Source organism: Ursus arctos, unplaced genomic scaffold (assembly GCF_023065955.2).
Source record: "Ursus arctos isolate Adak ecotype North America unplaced genomic scaffold, UrsArc2.0 scaffold_15, whole genome shotgun sequence".
NCBI classification, from domain to species: Eukaryota; Metazoa; Chordata; class Mammalia; order Carnivora; family Ursidae; genus Ursus; species Ursus arctos.
This window is the reverse complement of record NW_026622819.1, coordinates 21,625,631-21,649,884: the sequence shown is the minus strand read 5'-3', so window position 1 is coordinate 21,649,884 and position 24,254 is coordinate 21,625,631. Positions and strand designations below refer to the sequence as shown.

The window sequence follows — 24,254 nt, the reverse complement described above, 5'->3', positions numbered from 1 at the left end:
GATCTGTGATTTATGGTTTTGCTTCTGTGACCAGACACATTGTATGTGTCAGCATACAACAACAGCAACACCAAACAGCAACAACAAAAAGTATTGGATGAAGGAAAAGCGTTGTTTCTCATGAAAGACAATTAGAAAATTAATCTTGGACAGGGTTAGACATAGAGAATGCACAATTTCTGTAAAAATACAATAGACTAAAACCACTTCACTTTAATCTCATCTTTTTTAACGTATGGCAAATGCATACAAGAACACAATAATAGTAGAAAATTTGAACTTTAGTACAATAGAAAAAAATCATAATTTCAAAATACAAACTGAATTGCACTAACCAAGAACTGTGAAATATTAATGTAAACAAGAGTGTAAGTGTTTATTTTCATAAATTTCCTCATCCCCCAAGATATTCGTGTATTTCTATAAAATTGTTGTATCCTGCATAATCTCTACAAATTAGAGCTAAAATACGAAAAGTTATAGGAAGGCTATGGGTACAGTAGAATATATTCTGTTGGGACTCAGCCACTTCCAATGGAGAAGCAGAGAGCTGAAAAATAAAAATATGGTAACAAACCATTTGCACATTTTCTATCATAGCCTGATAGTCGCTTCAGTGAAAGCTGGATAGAGAAGGAGTGTTGCCATAAACTGAATGTAGTGTCCTCCCCAAATTCATATGTCAAAACCTAATTTTCAGTGTGTTGGTATTTGGAGGTGGGGCCTTTGGGATGTGATCAGATCAAAAGTGTGGAGCCCTGGTGAATGAATAATGCCCTTATAAAAGAAGCCACAGAGAAATCTGACCTCCCACTCCCTTCCACCATATGAGGTCACAGTAAAAACACCCCTCTGTCTATGAACCAGAAACAGGCCCACCCCAAATACTAAACTTGTGGGCACTTTTACCTTGAATTTCCCAGCTTCCGAACTACGAGAAAAAAGTTTCTGTTGTTTACATGCCACCCAGTGTATGGTATTTTGTTACAGCAGCCCAAAGGGATTAAGACTGGAATCGAGAGTCAGCCCATGACTTTACTAGTTGAGGGGTGAGCTGGTTATTGTCTGTGGGTTCTCAAAACTACACTTTTCTTTGCATGAACTCTTTTGTACCTCTGGGCTGGAAAATGAGCAAAGTACATTCTTTAGACAATATTGTTAGCCGGATTTCTCTTAGTTTCTGTCAATGAGAAGTGCTGAATAGAATTTGCAAGGTAGTAAGAAGGAAAATAATATTATTTTGCTCCCTCTTTTGGCTTCTGCCAGCACCTCGGGTTGTAATAGTAGCAATACTATAAGAGCAAATATTCTATCCATGGTGTTTTTGGCATGGAACCCCTCTCCTAAGAGAGGGATGTGCAGGGTGTGATGGGAGCAGAGAAGGGCAGACAAGTTCTGCAAATATACTAAAATTCATTGAATTATATGCTTAAATGGGTAATTTTATAATATGTAACCTATATTTCATAAAGCTGATTTTTTAAAAAGGTAATTTCAGACAACATGGATGTCAGTAACTTTGAGAGTAGTTTAGCCGTAATGGGAAAATGGGCTCCCAGCTTTTGCTTAATAGCAAAATACATTTCTAACCATAGCAGAAGCAGAGAGAGTGCTTGCACCTCACTGTCAGCAGCTCTAGGGCCAAAGTGGTCACATGAGTTGCAGCCTAAAGGCAGTGACAATTTCTTGATCTAAAGAAACAGCTCTCTTCCCTTAACACCTTTAGCCATCCATCACTCTTGTAACCAAGAGTCAGCTATGTTTCTCTGTACTTAAATACTGAATTGTTTCCCTTTATTGGAATGGACTGAATCAAGCATTGGGTTTTATGTGATGAATCACATTGACCAAATGTATGCTGACTACTAAAGGTTTGTCGAAGAAGAGTTTGGAAACATCTTTGAATCCATCCTCAGATAGTTCTAGTTACCACAATTGCCAAAATCTCTGACAAATAACAAAAATAATTCAAAGACAGGTCATCATTATAAAGAAAGTGGCATGGGTTCTATGCATAAAACTTCTTTTTCCCTTTAAACCAGTAAAAGGAGATTTCTAATGAAGGATGATCACAAAAAAAACAAGGGAGAATGGAAGTAATTGTCTATATTTGCATAGAATTTATAGATATCTTTATATATAATAAGTGAAATTTGAACAGTGAGAAACACATATGCCATGAAAACTTAATTGTATGCTCAAAGAATATGGAAGTGAGTTGAAAATGTCACAGCAAAACAAATTATTAGTATTTTAAGAATTAAGCAAATGAAACATTAAAAATGTAGAGTCAAAAGTATAATTTTTAAAAACTTTTCTGAAAAAAAAGACATTGAATGTGCAGACTGAAGGGACTCATAGATTTCCAAGAAATAATGATACCTAACATTCATACCTAACATTTTAAATCAAAGCGTATTCTGGTAAAGATGTTAGAATTCAAATACAAAGAAAGAACCTAGGAGTAGACAAGGGAAAAAAATCATGCTTCCTACTAGTGTGAAATATCAAGTTAGATTCGACTTCTTCACAGTAGTATTCAATGCAAGAAGACAGTTTGATCAGTATCTAAAATACGCTGAGAGGAAGAAAATGTGATGCAATAATTTTAAAATAAGTCAAGCTATCTTTTGATTATAAAGAAAACTTTTGAGTATAAAGATTAAGTATGCACAAAGTTATGCCATTTATGAATAACAAGGTCTGAAATTCCTGGGAGAGAAGGCTAGACGATGATAAGAAAAAGGGGAGAATGGAGCTGAAATCAATTGGATGATGAGAACTAAGTTACGTTTTTGAATAGACAGAAGTAAACACCCATTTTGGCATGGAACCCCTCTCCCAAGAGAGGGATGTGCAGGGTGTGATGGGGGCAGAGAAGGGCACCCCCCCTCCTGCCCAAATACACTAAGATTAATTTTTATTTAATGAGTATCAAAGAAATGTAAGTGAGGTGGTCACAATGATCACAGTAAAAGTAGCAGGAGTATTCAGCCAGCTTCTTTTGGTTTAGAGTCCCTAACTTTGACCCTTATAAGGAGTCTTATCAAAATGAAAAGCTCTGCAGAAGCTTTTTATCTTGATGAAGTCCACAAGTTCATTTTATCTTTTCTTTCTCTTGCCTTTGGAGATGTGTCATGAAAAAAGTTGCTGTGGCTGATGTCAAAGAGGTTGCAGCCTATGTTCTCCTCTAGGATTTTGATGGATTCCTGTCTCACATCGAGGTCTTTCATCCATTTGGAGTTTATCTTTGTGTGTGGTGTGAGAGAGTGGTCAAGTTTCATTCTTTTGCATGTAGCTGTCCAATTTTCCCAGCACCATTTATTGAAGAGACTGTCTTTTTTCCACTGGATGTTTTTTCCAGCTTTGTCAAAGATTAGTTGCCCAAAGAGCCGAGGGTCCATTTCTGGGTTCTCTGTTCTGTTCCATTGGTTTATGTGTCTGATTTTGTGCCAGTACCATGCTGTATTGGTGATCACAGCTTTGTAGTATAGCTTGAAATCTGGCAATGTGATGCCCCCAACTTTGTTTTTCCTTTTCAACAATTCCTTGGTGATTCAGAGCCTTTTCTGGTTCCACACAAATTTAAGGGCTGTTTGTTCCAGCTCTTTGAAAAATGTCATTGGTATTTTGATTGGGATGGCATTGAAAGTGTAGATTGCTCTGGGTAGCATAGACATTTTAACTATGTTTACTCTTCCAATCCATGAGCATGGAATATTTTTCCATCTTTTTGTGTCTTCTTCAATGTCTTTCATGAGTGATCTGTAGTTTCTAGAATATAGATCCTTTACCACTCTGGTTAATTCTGAGATAACGTATGATTTTTGGTGCTATTATAAATGGAATGGATTCCCTAATTTCTCTTTCTTCACTCTCATTTTTCGTGTATAGAAATGCAACTGATTTCTGAGCATTGATTTTGTATCCCGCCACATTACTGAATTGCTCTATAAGTTCTAGTAATTTGGGGGTGGAGTCTTTTGGGTTTTCCATATACAGTATCATGTCATCTTGAAGAGAGAGAGTCTGACTTCTTCTTCACCGATTTGGATACCTTTTATCCCTTTTTGTTGTCTGATTCATCAAGATAAAATGCTTCTGCACAGCCAAGGAAACAGTCAAAAAATCTAAGAGGCAACCCACGGAATGGGAGAAGATATTTGCAAATGACGCTACAGATAAAAGACTGGTATCTAAGATCTACAAAGAACTTGTCAAACTCAATACACGAGAAACAAATAATCAAATAAAAAAATGGGCAGAAGATATGAACAGACACTTTTCCAATGAAAACATACAAATGGCTAACAGACACATGAAAAAATGTTCAAAATCATTAGCCATCAGGGAAATTCAAATCTAAACCACATTGAGATACCACCTTATGCCAGTTAAAATGGCAAAAATGGACAAGGCAAGAAACAACAAATGTTGGAGAGGATGTGGAGAAAGGGGATCCCTCTTACACTGTTGGTGGGAATGCAAGTTGGTAGAGCCACTTTGGAAAACATTGTGGAGGTCCCTTAAAAAGTTAAAAATTGAGCTACCCTATGATCCAGCAATTGCACTACTGGGTATTTAACCCAACGATAGAGACAACATGGACGGGACTGGAGCAGATTATGCTAAGTGAAATAAGTCAAGCAGAGAAAGGCAATTATCATAGGGTTTTACTCATTTATGGAACATAAGAAATAGCAGGGAGATTGGTAGGAGAAGGAAGGGAAGAATGAAGGGGGGGTAAACAGAAGGAGGAATGAACCATGAGGGACTATGGACTCTGGGAAACAAACTGAGGGCTTCAGAGGGGAGGAGGGTGGGGGACCGGGATAGGCAGGTGATGGGTATTAAGGAGGGCACATATTGCACAGTGCACTGGGTGTTTGCACTGGGTGTTACATGCAAATAATGAATCATGGAACACTACATCAAAAACCAAGGATATACTGTATGGATGACTAACATAACATAATAAAAAATTATTATAAAAAAAATGAAAAGCTCAATTCTTTCTATGCTTACAGCTTTTTCAGAATCAAGTCACCCAATACTATTCAAAAAGAACTTTAGACAACTTGGATTGTGGTTTTCCAGTCAAACCACCAAAATCTAGTCCACATTGCTTTCTAAGGACACGATGTTGCAAACAGAAATCCTATTTATCCCCAGTCCACATACTCTTTCTTTTCCTCTTTCTCCTCCCCCAGTGAGACATACAGATAGACAGATATAAAGATGTAAATTTCACACTGAACAAATCTATTTTCCTACAAAATGTTACTCATATTATTTCATTTGATTTCCCCCATATAATTATTATTCCTTATACCTTTTTTATTTCCTACCAAAGGAATTATATTACTTTAAAAGCAGTATAAAGAGAAATAAAATTTGAGAGTTTCATTAAATATCATAAAATAAAGCCATATATACAAATCTACATAAGATAAATAAAAAGGACAAATCTACATATGATAAATAAAAAGGACAGGTATGAAGAACACAAAAATCAATAACAATGTGTAGGAAACTGGAAAATAAATTCATGAGCTTATTAGTAACTATAATTTTTATTCATATTTTTATTTAAAAACCTAAATATGGCATTTAATGTATTATAGTCATGGAAGTTATTATGATAAACAGGTTTTCTCTACATTTCAGTTGATAATTCATATTTCTGATAATTTAGTTACATTATAATCTTATTTTTCTTTCTAATGTACAGTTTTCACTTTTTTAATCTTATTTTTGTTCTTATAAATGGAGTTATTAATCTAAGGCAGAAAATTATTTCAAAAACATAAAATATCAGATTATTAAAGTTATATATTTTTTTGAGTAGATTACTTGAGAGCATCCATCTCATTGTATTTCTGTTAAAGTAGTTTATGTTACAACACAAATAAAAATAAACGTATAGAAATTATGCATGCAATGCATTTATTCAATAATGAGTTCCTATGTTGTGGATTTTTAGGTTGCTTTTCTGTACTTTTTATTTTATTATTTATTTATTTATTTGACAGAGAGAGACAGCCAGCGAGAGAGGGAACACAAGCAGGGGGAGTGGGAGAGGAAGAAGCAGGCTCCCAGCAGAGGAGCCTGATGTAGGGCTCGATCCCAGAATGCTGGGATCACGCCCTGAGTCAAAGGCAGACACTCAATGACTGCACCACCCAGGCGCCCCTTCTGTACTTTTTAAATAGAATATTATTTTAAAAAATAATTAGAATAATATGTGCAATGTATATTGATATTGGAGAGCCCTAAAAAAAAGTGAACCCATCGCCTACCTTCTAGAAGTAAAATATTGGTATTTGTCATTAAGGATGTCATACTAGAATTAGGTTTTTTTCCTGTGTTCCTAAGAAGCACTTACGATAAAAGTGTAGAATTATTTTTAAAAAGAATAAGGTTTCAAGAAGTTGGACGTTATGTAATAGTGATTAATAAACAAAGAAGAAGAGTGGCAACGTGATCCTCAAGGCTAAAGTAAGCAGGAACTGAAGTTGTTACTTCAGGAAGTCTTTGTACTCATGGTCAAGAGGAACAGGGTCAAATGAAGAGGTATGGATGAAACAGATGAAGTTAGTAAATATTTTGTTTTTAATGAGACAACTGTATTAGTCATCTAATTAGTACACTTCCCACCAACCTACAGATGGATGCATCAGACATTTTCCCCAAAGCAAAACATTAAAATGATTGCCTTTAAAGCAGCACTGTCAATCAGATATTTTAGAGATGATGTAAATGTCCTATCATTTATTCTTTCCAATATGGTAACCACTGGCTACATGTATTTACTTTAAGAATAATTTATGTGGCTATGGGTTTAAATTTTAAATTTTACTTAAATGTAAATTTTAATATCATTTAATGTTAATGTTTTAATGAATTTACACTTAAATTTGGGCTTCTAGCAGGATGGAGCAGATGTATTTTTTTCCTATTCCTCCCACTAAATACAACCAAAAACTCTGGGTATTATCTAAAACGAACACAAAGAGCCTCTGAAAAACAGAGAAGGAATACACGGAAAGAGTGACATATTGATGAGTTTCCTGGGTTTGTTTTTTGCTTTATATATCTCAGAGTTGTAGTTAAAAAAGCCAGAAACCAGCAAATTGCCACAGGTGCAGACAAAAGCCCTGACAAAAGCCTGTTCTCTCGATCTAACAGACAAGGAAGAGCAGCCCAGCAACACAGAAAATTCTTAAACAATAAATATTTTATTCCAGAAGACCAATATAAAAAATGGTGGCCCCATTTCTTCCACTGAAGGAGAAGAGAAAAAGGGCATACTGAAAAAGTACTTGAAGAAATAATGGCTGAAGGGCACCTGGGTGGCTTAATCAGTTAAGTGTCTGCCTGCTGCTCAGTCATGATCTCAGAGTTCTGGGATTAAGCCCTGTGTTGGGCTCCCTGCTTAGTGCAGAGTCTGCTTCTCCCTCTCCCTCTGCCCCTTCACCTTGCTCATGCTCACTCTCTCTCTTTCAAATAAATAAATAAAATATCTAAGAAAATAAAAAGAAATAATGGCCGAAAGCATCCCAAATTTGGTAAAAGACATAAGCCTACTAATTCAAGAAAATGAGCAGATCCCAAATACAGTAAGCCAAAAGAAATTCAAACTGAGACACAGCATACTGAACATTCTGAAAACTAAAGGCAAAAAAGTCTCAACAGCAGTAAAAAAGAAAAAGAAAAAAAAGCTTACCCAAAAATGGAAAACAAATAAAAATTAAAAGAAAAAGAATACAAATGAGAAAAAACAATGGGAATGCAAATTTCTCATAAACAAGGGTTGAAGCAAGAAGAAAGTGACATAATTTTTAAAAGCTGAAAGAAAAGAATTGCCAACCCAGAATCATATCCAATGAAAATATCCTTTAGAAATTAAAAGCAAATCTTCTTAAATAAAAGACAACTAAAAGATTTGTTGCCAGCAGATTTACTCCTAAAAATATTAAAAATTAAATAATAAAAAATATAAAGAAAGTGTTAAAAGAAGAAAACTTGGAAATTGGAAAGAAGAAAGAAAATAGAAGGAAAACCAAATAATTCTATAGTCAACAGACTTCTCTTCTTGAGTCTTCTAAATTATAATTAATGGTTGAAACAATAATTACATCATTATTTAATGTAGCTATAAATATATGTGGAGGCAATAATTAGGATAACTGTATTATAAATTAGAGAGTGTGAAGTGACTTAACAGGAAGTAAGATTTTTAAGTTTTATTCAAATTGGCAAAAGGATGACACCAGTGGACTGTACTAAGGTATGTATATATAATATGTAGAACCACCTCAAAAGTATACAAAGAAATACACTCTAAAATACTAGCTAAATCAAAATGAAATTCTAATAGAAAATGTTCAAGTAACACACAGGAAGGCAGAAAAAAAAAAAAGAACACACAGAAAATAAGAAAATAAGGTGGCAGATTTAAGCCTAAATATATCAATAATTCCATGAAATGTAAATTATATAATACACTATTTAAGATAGATTGACAGAGTGGATTAGAAAATATCACCCAACTGTGTATTGTCTACAAGAAACACACTGGAAGTAAAACAATATAAGCATATTGAAACTAAGAGTTTTATGCAAACAATGCAGGAGTCACTATATTGGTATCAGAAAAAACAGACTTCAGATCAAGCAAAATTATTAGAGACAGGGAGATAAGTTTATTATGATAAATGAACCAGTTCACCCGTATGCCATAGCAATTCTAAATGTGTATGTAGCAAATAACAGAGCTGCAAAACACATGAACCCAAAACTAGCATAACTGACAGGAAAAGAAACAGATCCACAGACATAGCTGGTGACTCCAGCACTCCTCTCAAATGATAGAACAACTATCAACTTCAAGGATAAAGAACTCAAAAACATCAAGAACCAAGATGATAATATTGATATAGACTATTCCATTCAATAACTGCTGAATACATGTTATTTTTAAGCTCCCACGGAACATATACCAATATGGACCATATCTTGGACCATAAAACAGATAAAAAAAATTTGAGTTGAGATCATACACAGGAAGTTCTTCAGCCACAAAACAAATGAATTTAACTGCATAAAAATGAAATACAACATATTAAATCTTGTGGAATACTGCTAAATGAATGCCAACAGAAAATTTAATGGCAATAATGGCATACTTCAGAAAAGAGGACACTGAAGAGCAAAGTAAATATGAAGCAAGCAGAATAAAAGAAATCATAAAGATAAAAATATTAACTAATCAGATTAAAAACAGAAAAATGATAGAAAAAAATCTGAAACAGAGCTGATTCCTTGAAGAGATTTATAAAGTTGCTAAACCTCTAACAAGTCTGACAAAGTAAAAAGACAATTTATGAATATCAAAGTCAGAGGAAGGGATATCACTATAGACATTGCAGACCTCGGAGGTTAATAAGTGTAAACTACGAACAACTCTACACACACAAATATGTTGCATTAAATTCAATTGGTCAATTACTTAAATAACACAATGTAATATCCACTATGAAATAGATCACCAATAAAGGATTTGAATTTGTAATTTACAAGCTCCTGAAAAGTGAATCTTCAGTTTATGTGGTTTCATTAGAGAATTTTGCCAAATATTTAGAGAAAAATTAAGATTAGTTCTTCAAAATTGCTTTCAGAAAACAGAAGAATCTTTCTGATTCATTTCATGGGCATATTATTATAGTAATACCAAAAACAAGAAAAAGATAATACACAAAAAGAAAACAACATATAAATGTTCATCATGAAGTAAATGCATAAATCCTTAGCAAAATACTAATAAGTAAAATATAGCAATATAAAAAAGAACTATACACTATTACCAATTGATATTTATTTTCAGCATGCAAGACCAATTCAATATTTGGAAACTATCAATGTAACGCACTCAACTAACATACTAAAGAAGAAAAATTGTATGGTCACATAATTCAATATAGAAAAAACATTTGGCAAATTTTACAATGAGATAATGATGGTAAAACAAATGAACACAAAATACTCTCAGAAAAATAGGAATAGAGATGAAATTTTTCCACTTGTTGAACAACATACATGAAAATCAAAAGCAGAAAGAAAACCAAAGCCAAAAATTACAGTTAACATTATACTTAATCATGAAAGACTGAATCATTCCCCTAAAGATCAAGAAAAAAGTTTTTCAGTCTCACCACTCTCATTTAACATAGTATGAGAAGTTCTAGCAAATGTAATAAGGTAAGAAAAATAATTAAAACACGGATACATGAGAAAGGGCAAAATAAAATTGTCTCTATTTGCTGATGACATGATTACACATAAGCCAAAGTCTAGTTATTACACATATACTCAAAAAATAGCTCTCTAAAATTAATAAATTCAGCAAGGTTAGAGGATATAAGAAAAACTTAAAATGCTAATTATACTACTACGTGCCAGGAATTAACAAATGGACATTGAAATTAAAAATTCAGTGTCATATAAAATCACTCAAAAATTAAGTATATCTAAAGTAGCTAAATATTTATAAGACTTTCATCAGAAACTATAAAATGTTGATGAAAGAGATTTAAAAAGTCCTAAAAAATGGAAAGACACACAGTGTTTGTAGACTGAAATATTCAACTTGTAAAGTGTATTAGTTTGCAAAGTCTATCATGAAATACTATAGACTGACTAGCTTAAATAACAGAAATATATTTTCTTGTAAATCCTGAAGGCTGAAAGTCCAAGATCAAGGTGTCAACATGGTTGTGCTTTGCCTAAAGCCTTACTCCATGGCTTGTGGATAGCCATCTCTTCTCAATGTCTTGACAGTCTTCCTCTGTGTGTGTCTGTGACCTAATTAGCAGTCATGTTGGATTGGGGCCTACCTTAATTACCTCATTTTCATTTAGTTATCTCTTTAAAGACCCTATCTCTAAATGCAGTCACAGTCTCAGATTGTTAAATCTGACGCATTAAGACTTCAATACATGAATTTTGAGAAGACACAATACAGCTCATATCAGCAAGGATGTCAGTTTGGCCAAAATTGATATGTAAATTTAAGCCAATTCTCATCAAACCACTAGTGAGAGTTTTGTATACACCAGATTATTTTAAAATACATATGGAAAACAGCAAAGGAACCAGAAGGGCTAAAAGAATTTAGAAAATGAAGAATATAGTAGAAGGAATCTACCCAGTTTCAAGCTGGTATTCAGTAGGCTATTAATAGCAATTAAAACTGTGTAGGCAAAAGACCCACAAATATGCCCAAATGATTTTGAGAAACAAAAGAAAAAAGCCTTGACCTAAGTTAAGTCACATACTCATAGAAAATTTAACTCAATGTGGAATATGGAATTAATTTAAAATGTCAAAATTTCAGCAAAAAACTTACAAGAAGGTCTTTGGAATTCGAAGTGTTCTTAGATATATATACATACACACACACACACAGACACACACACACATGTATTTATATTTATATATATTTATATTTATATATTTATGTATATATATATTTATGTGTATATATACCCACTCATATTTATATTTATATATATTCATATTTATATACTTATGTATATATATTTATGTGTATATATACACACATATATTTATATATATTCATATTTATATATTTATGTATATATATTTTTTGTCCTCTAAAGCAATTTAAAATAATTTTCTTCTCTGAAAAACCTGTTAATAGCATAAGATAAGCTATAGAGTAGGAGAAATATTTGTAAATCACATTATCTGACAAAGGACTAGTATGTATAATATATAAAGAACTATCAAAGCTCAACTAATAAATAAACAAACACATAACAAGTAGCACAATTAAGTTAGACAAAGACATGAAGAGACATTTTACGTAAAATGATGTATAGATGTCAAATAAACACATGAAAATATGTTCAATAATATGAGCCTTTAAGGAAATGTTAAAGCTACAATAAGAAATGATTGTACACTTAAATAATAGGCAAAATAATGTCACTATATGGGAACACCAGAGACTAGCAAAGACAAACCAAATCCCTCAAATATTGCTGGTGGAAATTCAAAGTGCTTCAGGCACTATGGAAATTTGTTTGGGAGTCCCTTATGAAAAAACCATGCAATTATGACATGATCCAAAAATTGCACTCCTAAGCATTTATCTCAGAGAAATGAAAATTCATGTTCTTACAAAATTCCATGTATGTATGTTTATAGCCCTTTTATTTGGAAGTCAAAACTCAAAATAACCCAGATATTCCTCAATGGGTGAATGGTTAATTCATGGAATACTACTCAGCAATAAACAGAAGAGCCTCGTTGATGAACACAACTTGGTTGAATCTTCAGAGAATTATTCTTAGAAAGACAACCAAAGTGATGAAACTGAGTGAAAAAATCTTATGGTATGTAAAGTTCCCGAAGTTTACATTCCATTTTTAGGATTCCATTTTTATAATGTTCTTGAAATGCCAAAATTATAAATATGGAGAACAGATTAGTGTTTATAAAGGGTTAATGAAGAAGGACATGTGTCTATAAGAGGACACAGAAGTACATGTGTCTACAAAAGATGACGAGTGATCTTTGGGGCAGTGGAATTTTTCTGTCTTGACAGCAACAATGCCAATATCCTGGCATTGAGACAAGCCAGGTAGTGAGTACATAGTTCCCTCTGTATTATTTCTTGTAATTGCTAGTAAATCTGCCATTCCCTAAAAATATTAATAACATTTAAAAATTCTAAATAAGATTATCAGTCTAAATGCTGATATCATAAAATAAAGTCTTTGTCAGTTTGGTGTTTGTGTTGTCAAAAGTTAGGCCACCTGCTATCAGCAGGTCAAAAGAAAAGATACTCTATGCATCCTCTCATCCAGCAAGAATCATATCTCCTTAGAGCTAACTAGAAGATAGACCTATTTGCCAATCAGCTGGGGGACATGTACTATCTAATTACATACGTGTTTGTGTGTGTGTATAAAACTATATACATACACTTTAGGATTCAGAAATGTTACATGTTAATTTCACAGCTTAGGAAAACCTTTCATTGTGAGTTTAAGGGAAGAAAAAAATAGCTGACATGTAAATTAAACTAAAGAAAGTTATAATAAAAAAGATAAGAAAGAGAAAAACCCAACAGAGCAGGTAATGAAATTTCAGCGCACACCAATACAGGCACTTTTGAGAAAAAATGGTAGTGGAACACAATAATACGCATAATTGAAACTGAAAAATATTGAGGATAAAAGCAGTACATGCAATTTTTAAATGGTCAATATAAATTAAAAAAATAACAGAAATTGAGGAAGAACATTATTTTCCAAACATGATCTAAAATGACTTTTTACCAATTGAGGAAATAGTTTTAGCCTAACGTCCCTCAAGGAGTATTTGGATTATGACTGAATTTTTAGGGATGGAAAGCTAATTGTTATTTCATTACTCAATATGTTCGCAACCATAATAATATAAATATTGTTTATTGGCTTTCAATTTAAGAGTCAATTTTTAGCCTGGAGAAGATGTTATGTTTAAAGGATAGAATGAAACACCAAGAACTGTGAAATATAAAAGTGAAACAACACAAAGCAGATTGTGAAGAAAACTTGGTAGAAAAGGAAGGGCATTAATATTATCACATAAAGTACAGAAACCAAATAGAAAAAGGTTAGAAATATCAATTGAGTGTTAATGATATTATTTACATGAAAGATAATTGCTAGAAAATCCCAAACAACAAAACAATTGTCAAGCACAGAGATGAAAGAGAGGAGCAAGTTAAATGTTTATATTTCATATTAGGGGAATAATAAATGTTATGTGATATTAATAAATTTGGAAAATAATATTATTTCATAAAGAAAATAACCAAAATATAAACAATTTTAAAAGTACCCTGGAGAGGAGACTTAGAGGTGATGGAGTAGTATGAGACTGTTAATTTTCATTATGGCATTCTTTTTTTTTTTTTTTTTTTAAAGATTGTATTTATTTATTCGACAGAGATAGAGACAGCCAGCGAGAGAGGGAACACAAGCAGGGGGAGTGGGAGAGGAAGAAGCAGGCTCCTAGCAGAGGAGCCTGATGTGGGGCTCAATCCCAGAACGCCGGGATCACACCCTGAGCCGAAGGCAGACGCCCAACCGCTGTGCCACCCAGGCGCCCCCATTATGACATTCTTTAATGTGAGTTCCTTACTGTGCACATATCAATTAATAAAAAGAAATATTTTAAAAGTGTAACTTTATTTACTTAGAAGTGTTAGCTATTTATGGCTTAATGATGTTTATTGCTGAATTATTATAAAAAAAGCTTAGACTGCAAACATTTTACCAAACTGGAATCATGCATATAAACATTTTTTCTAGAATCTTTTATGTGTAAAAATATGTTATTTTTCCTTGGATTTTACTGCTGAATTTGAAATAACACCCACCCAAGTCTCTTTGTTTCTTCCTAGTTATTTGGCTAGTAGCTGCTTCTCTTAGCAATGTGAATTACAAGTAAATAAAATAATTGGCCTCAATTAGAGTAGATCTCCACCAAGTGGATTGTTGTACCCTTATTATGGCTTTATAGTCTAAATAGCCACACTCACAACTCAAATCTACCTTTAATTTAACTAGTTGTACTTTTTAGTTAAGAAAATTTTATTTTGTGTAAAATATGATTTCATTAAAATAAATACAATAAAAAAATTAACTTTCATTGGGAATATACAATTAAAAGTAAGATTTAAATAATTTTAGCATGCTAAGTAAAATGCTCATTTCTAATATTTAAAGTTAAGAATCAAAATCTTTCTGGTTTTACCAAAGTCATCACCAATATTTAGAAATGTGTGCTTGTGGAATAAATCATCCAATTACTCGATTTAAATTCCCCAGTTCTTCTAGCAGTAGAGCATAAGTCACCATTGTTTGTTTGTTTGTTTGTTTGTTTTTTGTCTCCAATAGAGTGGCTGGTACTTTCAATCCTATCCCAGAAACCCACAGTTATACTGTCTGAAGTAATTATCCAGGTATTTTTCAGTTCATTTTTATAAGCTTACTATTTACCTGTGATGTTGCTTATTTTTACAGCTGGACAGCATCATAATATACTCCTTTACAAATAAATGTATTACAGATTAAAAGATGTAATTTTTCTTCTTTGATTAATTTTCTACAATTCTTTTCTCTCAATAACAAATATAATCGAAAGTAGTCATTGATCATTTGTTTTAATTTGTCAGTAACAATTATAATTTCCTAATAAGGATAACTGTTAAAAACAAATGATTTATTTTTCAAGAGTCAAAATGACCAAGATAATAAAGGTCTTGTAATATTTTTCTTTCTGAATGTAATCATTTAAGCTATAACTGAATATAATCTTTTCTTTTTACAAAACACATACAGAACAATAACAAGTTTTCAAAAAATTAACTTTGTTATCTCACAAGGAACAGAAAATTAAATAATAGAATGAGAGACTATATTCCATTATCTAACAGGATAATCAGTTCTATCAATATTCACAAGTCTTAGCTATAAATTTGTAATGCAAATATATATATATTAATGTATTTTAAAGGTTTTAAATAAGAATCAAATATATATATATATAGAATCAAATATATATATATTTTTTAAATAAGAAGCAAATATATATATATATAAATGTATTTTAAAGGTTTTAAATAAGAATCAAGAGAATTTAACATTAATGGTAAAAAGTACTTATTCTTAATATCATGTTTCTTTTATTCCTTAATTATACTTATTTAATACTTTAAAGTTACACTCAATCTTATCATAATATTTGTGAATTAAAAATTCATATTATTGCAAATATATATGCACACAACATCAGCCCATAGAAGTATACAAAGCAAACATTAACCCAACTGATGGGAAAAATAGCAATGCAATAATGGTGACTTCAATACCCCACTTTTAATAATAGAGAGAATATCCCAACAGTTTAAAAAGGAAAAAGAGGATTTGAAAAGCACTATTGACCAAATAGACCTAATAGATATAGATAGAACATTCTACTCAACAGCAGAAAAATACAGATTCTTTTCAACTGTACTTGTTTTTCTCCAAAGAGATCGCATGTTAGATTACAAAACAAGTTTTAACAAATTTAAGAAGTTTAAAATCCTACCAAGTATCTTCTTCAACCACATTGGAATAAACTAGAAACCAACAGCAGAAAGACAACTGGAAAATTCATAATTATGTGGAAATTAAACAATCTTGAGAAGAACGAAGTTAGAGGTATCACACTTCCTGATTTCAAAATATTTTAAAAATTTATAGTAGCCACAACAGCATGGTACTGGCATAAAAATAGACATATAGACCAGAATAGAGAACCCAGAAATGAACTTGCGCTCATACAGTCAACTGATCTTCACCAAGTGTGCCAATAATAAACAATGGAGAAAGGAGAGTCTTTTCAACATATAATGTTGGGAAAAGTGGATATCCACATGAAAAAGGATGAAAATAGGACCTTATATCACACCATACACAAAATCAACTCAAAATAGATTAATGACTTAAATGTAAGACCTGAAACTATAAAACTTCTAGGAGAAAACAGGAAAAAAGCTTCATGATATGTGTCTTAGAAATTATTTTTTTGAATATGACACCAAAAGCACAGACAACAAAAGCAATAATAAACACGTGGGACTACATCGAACATAAAACTTATACACAGCGAAGGGAACAGTCAACAAAATAAAAGGCAACCTATGAATTGGGGAAAATACTTGCAAACCATATATCTGATAAGGGGATAATCTCAAAAACATACAAGGAACACCTATATTTCAATTAAAAAAACAAAAAACAAAAAACAATGACCCTATTTAAACATGGCCTAAGGACTTGAGTAGACATTTCTCCATGAAAGACATGGCAAACAAGCATATAAAAAGTTTTTTTCAATGTTACTAATCGTTATTATATAAAAAAAAAAAAAGAACAAGTGTTGGTGAGGATGTGGAGAAATTGGAACGCTTACACACTATTAGTAGGAATACAAAATGGTACCAGTTTGGAAAATAGCATGGAGCCTCCTTAAAACATTCAAAATAGGACTACCATGTAATCCAGCTTTCCCATTCTGGGCATTACTCGAAAATAACTGAAATCAGAATATTGAAGAGATACTACCAGTCCCATGTTTATTGCAGTGCTATTTGCAAAAGCCAAGAAACAAATGTCCACTGACAAATAAACTGATAAAGAAAATGTAGTATATACCTATAACGGATTATTATTCAACCTGAAAAAAAAGAGGGAAAAACCTGCTATCTGTGACAACATATGTGAATCTTGAGAGTATTATAAATAAAGCAAGCCAGATAGAAAAATATTACATGATTCTATTTATAAGCGGTATCTAAAATACTCAAATTCATACAATTCTATTTATCTATCTAAAATAGATAAAATTCATAGAATCAAAGAGTAGAGTAGTGGTTGCCAGGAACTGGTTGAGTGGGTAGGAAATGGGGAGTTGCTAGTCAATAGGTGTGAACTTCCGCTCCAGGAAGATGAAAAAATTCTAGAGTTCTGCTATACAACATTGTCTCTTAAGTCAACAGTGATGTTCTGTACAGTCAAAAATACATCAACAGGAGAAATCTCATGTTAAATGTTCTTGTCACAATAAAATAAAACAAATTTAAACATTTTTTTAAAGAATAGTATTTAAATATCGGTATCTTATTACAAAGAGTAATCATTGCTATTACTTGTTATTGCTTCAGAGGTTTTCAGGAAGAGAGAGAGGAAATATATAATTCAAAAAAGAAAAATAATACATCTACCTTGATATTTTTACTTTAAATTGAAAATCACAGAGTTTTGCTAATTTTTTAGATTTCATATTTGTATCTCTTTTAACTATTGTTGAGAAATTTTGGATATCAGGAACAGTGATACAATGAATTACTTCAATTATCTTACAATATATTTAAAATAGCTTCAAATGCATAAGAACAATATTAATTATCAAAGTATAACTGAGTGTGGTTTAAGATTCTTGGCAGTTTTTGTGTCCATAAGATTATAAACTGAGTATTATCAAATTATTGTATTTAACTTTGGTTAATTATTTTCTCTTTGGTTAATTCACTTGTATAATAGACATCAGTTTCAGTTTCCTACACACTATTTCAAACTTCCTTTTCTTGTCTTTTCAATTATGTAAAGAACCTGAAGATTCCAGAACCAAGACTACATAAAAAGTTATATTTTGTGAACTGATTTTCAAGTCTGCTTCTCAACCATGCCCTCCCTTATAATCATTTTTATGAGTTTTTCTTCTCTCTTTCCATTTTTTTCTTTACAGATGTAAGAAATTGCACACAAACTCAGGAAAGGAAGGAAGGGAGGGAGGGAGGGAGGGAGGGAGGGAGGGAGGGAGGAAGGAAGAAGAAGAAGAAGAAGAAGAAGAAGAAGAAGAAGAAGAAGAAGAAGAAGAGAAAGAAAGAAAGAAAGAAAGAAAGAAAGAAAGAAAGAAAGAAAGAAAGAAAGAAAGAGGGAGGGAGGAAAGGGAGAAAGGGAGAGAGAGAGAGGAGGGGAGGGGAGAGGAGAGAAGAAAGGGGAAAGAAATAACAAGAAAAGGGGCGGGGAAGGAGAGAGGGAAGGAAGAAGGAAGGAAGGAAAGAAGGAAGGAATGTAAGCTAGCTGTAAATCAAGACAATAAAGAATATGAATAAATTGGGAAGAACTGCTTAAATCAACATAATTATCTTAGTTTGCTTGAAATCTGTGTGAGGGTGTGAAGTCTGTGCCATAACTACTGTATTAAAAACCAGCAAGATTATGTATTTTGCTCATATTCACATTTCTCATAGACTTTGCCTGGAAATAACACATTTGAAAGTTTTACTAGATTTCAGCAGTAAGCCGTACATGCATAGCCTCAGAAATAGATCAGTGTCTCTTGTTAATACATATCTTGACCATCTTATTCTGGGTAGGAGCTACAGATTAATATTTTATCCCCTATTTTTTGTTGCATATAATACACCACCAGAAGGGATATTGCACAGCAAACTAATAAGAAGTGAAGCCTGGGTTTGCGGTTTGATCAAATACGTTTCATGCAAACTGCCTAGGAACATCAAAAACAATTAGTCAGACCTGAAATTCAATCTGAGCTAGCATTCATATTCAAAGATTTGAATGCAGGTAAGTTCAGAAACCAAATATTGTATTTTGATTTGTTTTCAAGTGGCCATCTGCCCAAATCAAAAAAAGCTACTACAACAGTTTGGCAGGCAGCTTAAAGAACCAAAATAACTGCTTTGTGTAGGTCAGGTTCACAAGCATCCCTGTGTTGCTTGGAAAGCACAAAAAGTGGTGTTCACAGCATGTGGTACTTTACCACGTTGCCATCCAAAAGTGTCCACAGCTTCTAAATTGTCAAAAATTGCAGCTCTCATAAGAATCCTTTAAGGAAACTTTATAAATTAAAACCAGACTTCAAATATCAGTGGCCAACATATTTTAAAATAGCATAAAAACCTAATGAAATATTTTAGAAAATTGCATTATCATGCAATAATAATCCTGATGTACACATAATTTGCATCTTAACACATTAAAAATGCTCCTTTTGATTAAAAAAGAGCTTCAAAGATATCAAAAGTCTTATTAGTACACTTCATGAATTCGCTGGTCAATAGTCAAATTTTTAACTGTTTAAAGCAAATCCAATACCACAAAGACGTATCTTAGTCATGCCTTGCAGACTTCAAGTGGAATAACTCTAGCTTTACCCCCCTGTCCCCTCACCTCCCTTCTAAACCCAGTCTTCACCCTAGTCCCAAGCCCATGCCTAGGAACTGCAGGCCACTGCGGTTTCTCTTCTTGGAAGAAGGGTCCTTGAAAGGTGTTAAAGAATGCTCTCAGGTGGCAAGTTAGAGTTGGAGGGTCCTGGGGGGTTGCCAGGAGGACAAGCTCCCTTGGTATCTGACACTTGTACAAAAGTTTGCAGTACCTAGTGGACAACCAGCTGAATTCTTTAGAGCGCTTCAGGCTGGCAGGCAGAAATGTGGCCCAAGCATCAGCCTAAAAAATGCTAGATGTAGCTGCACTTTAAAGAGCTCACCAACCAGATGACGATCACCAGGAGGATGTTCCCGTTGCTGAAGGTGAGTATATGTGATGTGGACCCCAATGTTGTGTATTCTTTCCTCCTGGACTTCATGGTGGTAGGCAAGCAACGCTAGACGGATGCGAACAGAGAGTGGGTACCTGGGGTTCAGACCAAGTTACAGGCACCCAGCTATGTCTTCACCCACCCCAACTCCATGAACTTGGGGGCTCACTGGATGAGTGTGCCTGTACTGAACTCCTTATCTACAGAGAAACTTCAAATTCACACAGTAACAGCTTAGAGTCTGCAGGGGATGATTAGGACCCATTTCATTCCCAAGATGCAGTGAAGAGCTCTGAAGGCTTATCAGAAGGAGGAGACTGCAGCTCTTAAAGCTAAATAGGATCTATTTGCAAAGGCTTGCCTTGATGCGAAGAGAAGCAGGGATGCAAAGGTAAGATGGAAGAACCTGGAGGCAAACAGCAACTTGGGATTCATAAAGGAAGTGGCTTATCCTTGAAATAAGTACCCTCTGTCTCCTCCAACCCCCACCCTTAGTTTGGAGGTCCTTTCTCACTTCTTCCACCCATGGCTGTGAAAGATAGTCTGTCCTGAGGTATCTCAGTTCACCCCCCATTCCTTAACCCATACATTCATTGGAACAATTTTCCAGCCTATTCTGACAATTCATTTGCATGTTATCTGCCATCACATGAGGGTCTCACACAGCAGGGCTGTCTAATGGGAGAGAAGTCCAGTTCTTCCTACTGAACATTATCATGTCCAGATAATCTCAGGTCCCTTCTCCTCAGAATCCTCAATGTATAAAACCCTGTTGTGTCTATCAACATTCCTGACAGTCACGATCACTTCTTGTCTCATAACCTCATGGACACTCCTGTCATCACCTTCCATGTAAATCAAAAACCTTTTCTTAAAATATACACTACTCGTTTTGTTATGTAATCAGTGTTGATTTGATCTACTAGGTATGAAATGACAGTCTCATAGGTCGAGAAAAAAAACAAAACCTTATTAACTTCACTTTAAAATATGAGAAGAGTACATGTTCGGCTATTTATCAAAAAATAACCCCACCTATCTTCTGCAATACCAGTTTCGTTCTGAGTTATATTTATATACTATAGATGAATATAAGTATGGAAACAAAATTTACTTGGCCTAATTCACCGGTATTTGATCACAATAAAATTTGTTTGCCAAGGTCTGCAAACTTATTTTTTGTGTCTCATACAGCATATCAATGACTTTGACAGACTAGAATTAATAGACTCAACTAGTATTTTTTTTAGTAAAATAAAAATAACACTGTTGTTTCTGTTTCTTGTTGTTTTGGAATAGTTCTCATGTCCCTTTTTTGACAGTTACCATACGTATAGTTGAGCTATTAAGGATAGATTAAATTTATAGTTGAGGTTGAATATTTTAATTAAAATGGAAATTTCACTGTTCTGCCCACTAGACTGTATTTATTTTTAGCATATGTAATTGTCTCTTGTATTGTTAAACCTATAGCTATTATATTTTTCTTCTGATAAAATTAGCCAGATAATCACCAGAACATTTTCTGCAAATAAAAGCATATGCAAAAAATAAAATGTAACAAAAGAAAAACAAATGTGATACTAAAAGGTCTTGTGAGAATTCAGTATTAGAATTAGTAACTCAAACATAATCCACAAAAATTTGCCAAAGTTATGTAGGTTGGCCCTTGCTCTAGAACAAAGAGATATATTTTAGGATATAAAACTCGATTACATATATATATATTTTTAAAACTAATAAATGATTAAAATGACTTTTCCTTATTAAGTGTCCAGTTGCCAAAGGCATTGCACAGGCAGATTAAAATACAGTATTTTTTTAAATTAATAGACTATTTTTTTAGAGCAGTTATGGTTATCAAAAAATTAAGTGGAAAATAACAGACTTCCCAATTACCCCTTTATTAGGTCTTTAGTTTTTTGGTTTTTTTGTTGTTGTTTTTGTTTTTGGTCTGGACTATAAAAGTCCCTGACTCAGTAAACTTTCCATTTTATTTTATTTTACTTTAAAGACTTTATTTTTAAGTAATCACTACACCCAATGTGGGGCTTGAACTGACAACCCTGAGATCAAGAGTCACACACTCTACTGACTGAGCCAGCCAGATGCCCCTAAACTTTCCATCTTAATTCATCCACAGTTAACACTTAAAAGCCATCATTTTAAAATGAAAATCTTAGCACCTGTCATATCAGTGCTGTAACCTATGAAGAATATACCAACTCATTAGTAAACATCCCTAACTCTACCATGTAGGTAAAGATGTCATTATGGCCATGATTCTCAAACTTTAGCAGGCAATGGATTGGAATCACCGAGAAAGCCTATTCAACCCTGGATTCCTGATTCAGGTTCTGAAGAAATAATAAAATTGATAAAATAAATATTATAAAGTTAAACACACACATTTCTTAATGTTTGTGTGAATAGAAGAACCTGAGTTTTTGGATTCCTTATAAATATCAAAGCCTGTTGTGTCCTCAAAACTTAAGCATGAGGCCAGTTCTGAAAACTGTAGTATCTACAAAAGCTAAACACACAAATTTTCAAAGATCGTCAGTTCTACCCTATTTATATACCTGAACCCAAAAGCAGTGCGTCCACAAGCTCACAGAAAAGCATGCACTAGAATATTCATAATAGCGTTATTTGTAAGCACAAAGTGGAAACTACCAAATAAATGTCCAGTCACACGAGAAGTCATAAATAATTAAGGAATAGTCATAAAATGAGAATCAGTTATTGCTAATGTGCATATTGCATAATTTATTAATATTAGTATAAAAAGGGCAACACCAATCTTTGGTTTTAGAAGTCAAGAGAGTAGTTAACTGGAGCAGTGACTGAGATGACAATGTTCCAGGCTGATGGCATTTTTGATCTGACTCCGACTAAACTGCTGTCTTCTGGTTGGAAATCAATCCACAGAGCTGAATCCTTCTGATATGGCCACTGTTCTCTCTAAATACTACACTCAACAAAAACTTTAAAGTACATGGAAATTAAAAATGTCATTCCCATTTATTGCATTTTATAAATAATTTATTAAAAAGAAGTAGAAAAACTTTAATTATTACATGCATTGTAAATCAAAAGAAAAAAAGTAACCTAACTTTCAAAGACTTTTAAGATCACTTAAGAAAACAAAATTATAGAGACCAAGCAGCATCAGGAAATCTATACAGAAAGATAAATTAATTAAAAATAAATGTTCTAAACACCTGGAAAATAGTGCTGTTGATACCAGTCCTATGGGCTCTGTAGCAATGAATTCTGTGAATTTCTTGAGGAAAACATCCAGCACAAATAAAATCTCCCTGGACTCAATGAGCAAATGCCTTACTATCCACAAGTCTAGGCATGAACTTGGACCTGGAGTCTGATGAAGAACTGGGAGACAACCCAACCAGGTGACCTGATTGAGCTGGCAGCCCAGATGCTTTATGGATTGACCTGTTCCTGCTATGTCTTCACCAACCTTGGCATCACCCTGATATTGGAAAAGTACCGGCAGGGAGACTTTGGCTGCTGCCCCATGTGTACCATGAGAACCAGCCAAAGTTTCCATCAGCCTTTCAGACAGCCCAGGTGAGGCCACGATGAAGCTCTACTGTTCCTAGTGCATGGACATATAAACCCCAAGGCACCATCAAGGCACCACCACACAGACTACACCTACATTGGCATATGTTTCTCTCACACACTTTTCATAGTGCATCCCAAATGCAAGCTCAAGGAGCTCACGCACCAGTTCGTGTCTAGGCTCTACAGTGACAAGATCCATCCAATGGTCTACAATTCCAAACCACCAGCAACTCCAAAAGCCCAGTCAAGATGATTTGCTGATTCCCCACCGAACCTGTTTGTCGACTGATATCTTAATTCCTTTGCTGCCACCCTTTTAGGAACCTCTCTAGTTTTTGTGTTTAATTAAAAGGATCATTATTTTGGTGGGACTATAAAATCAAGTGGAAGAAAACGGAAAAAAGCATTTATTCAAAAGTTATATAAAATCTTGTCAGATCTCTTCAGGAAAAAATAAGAAGGATTTCATGTCTTCT

At 33.4% G+C, this 24,254-nt stretch overlaps 1 pseudogene; it reads left to right on the top strand.

Annotated features, from left to right (window-relative positions):
• Nucleotides 1-24,031, top strand: part of LOC130543680 (casein kinase II subunit beta-like) — a 29,474-nt pseudogene extending 5,443 nt beyond the window's left edge.
• Nucleotides 24,032-24,254: the final 223 nt, after the last annotated feature.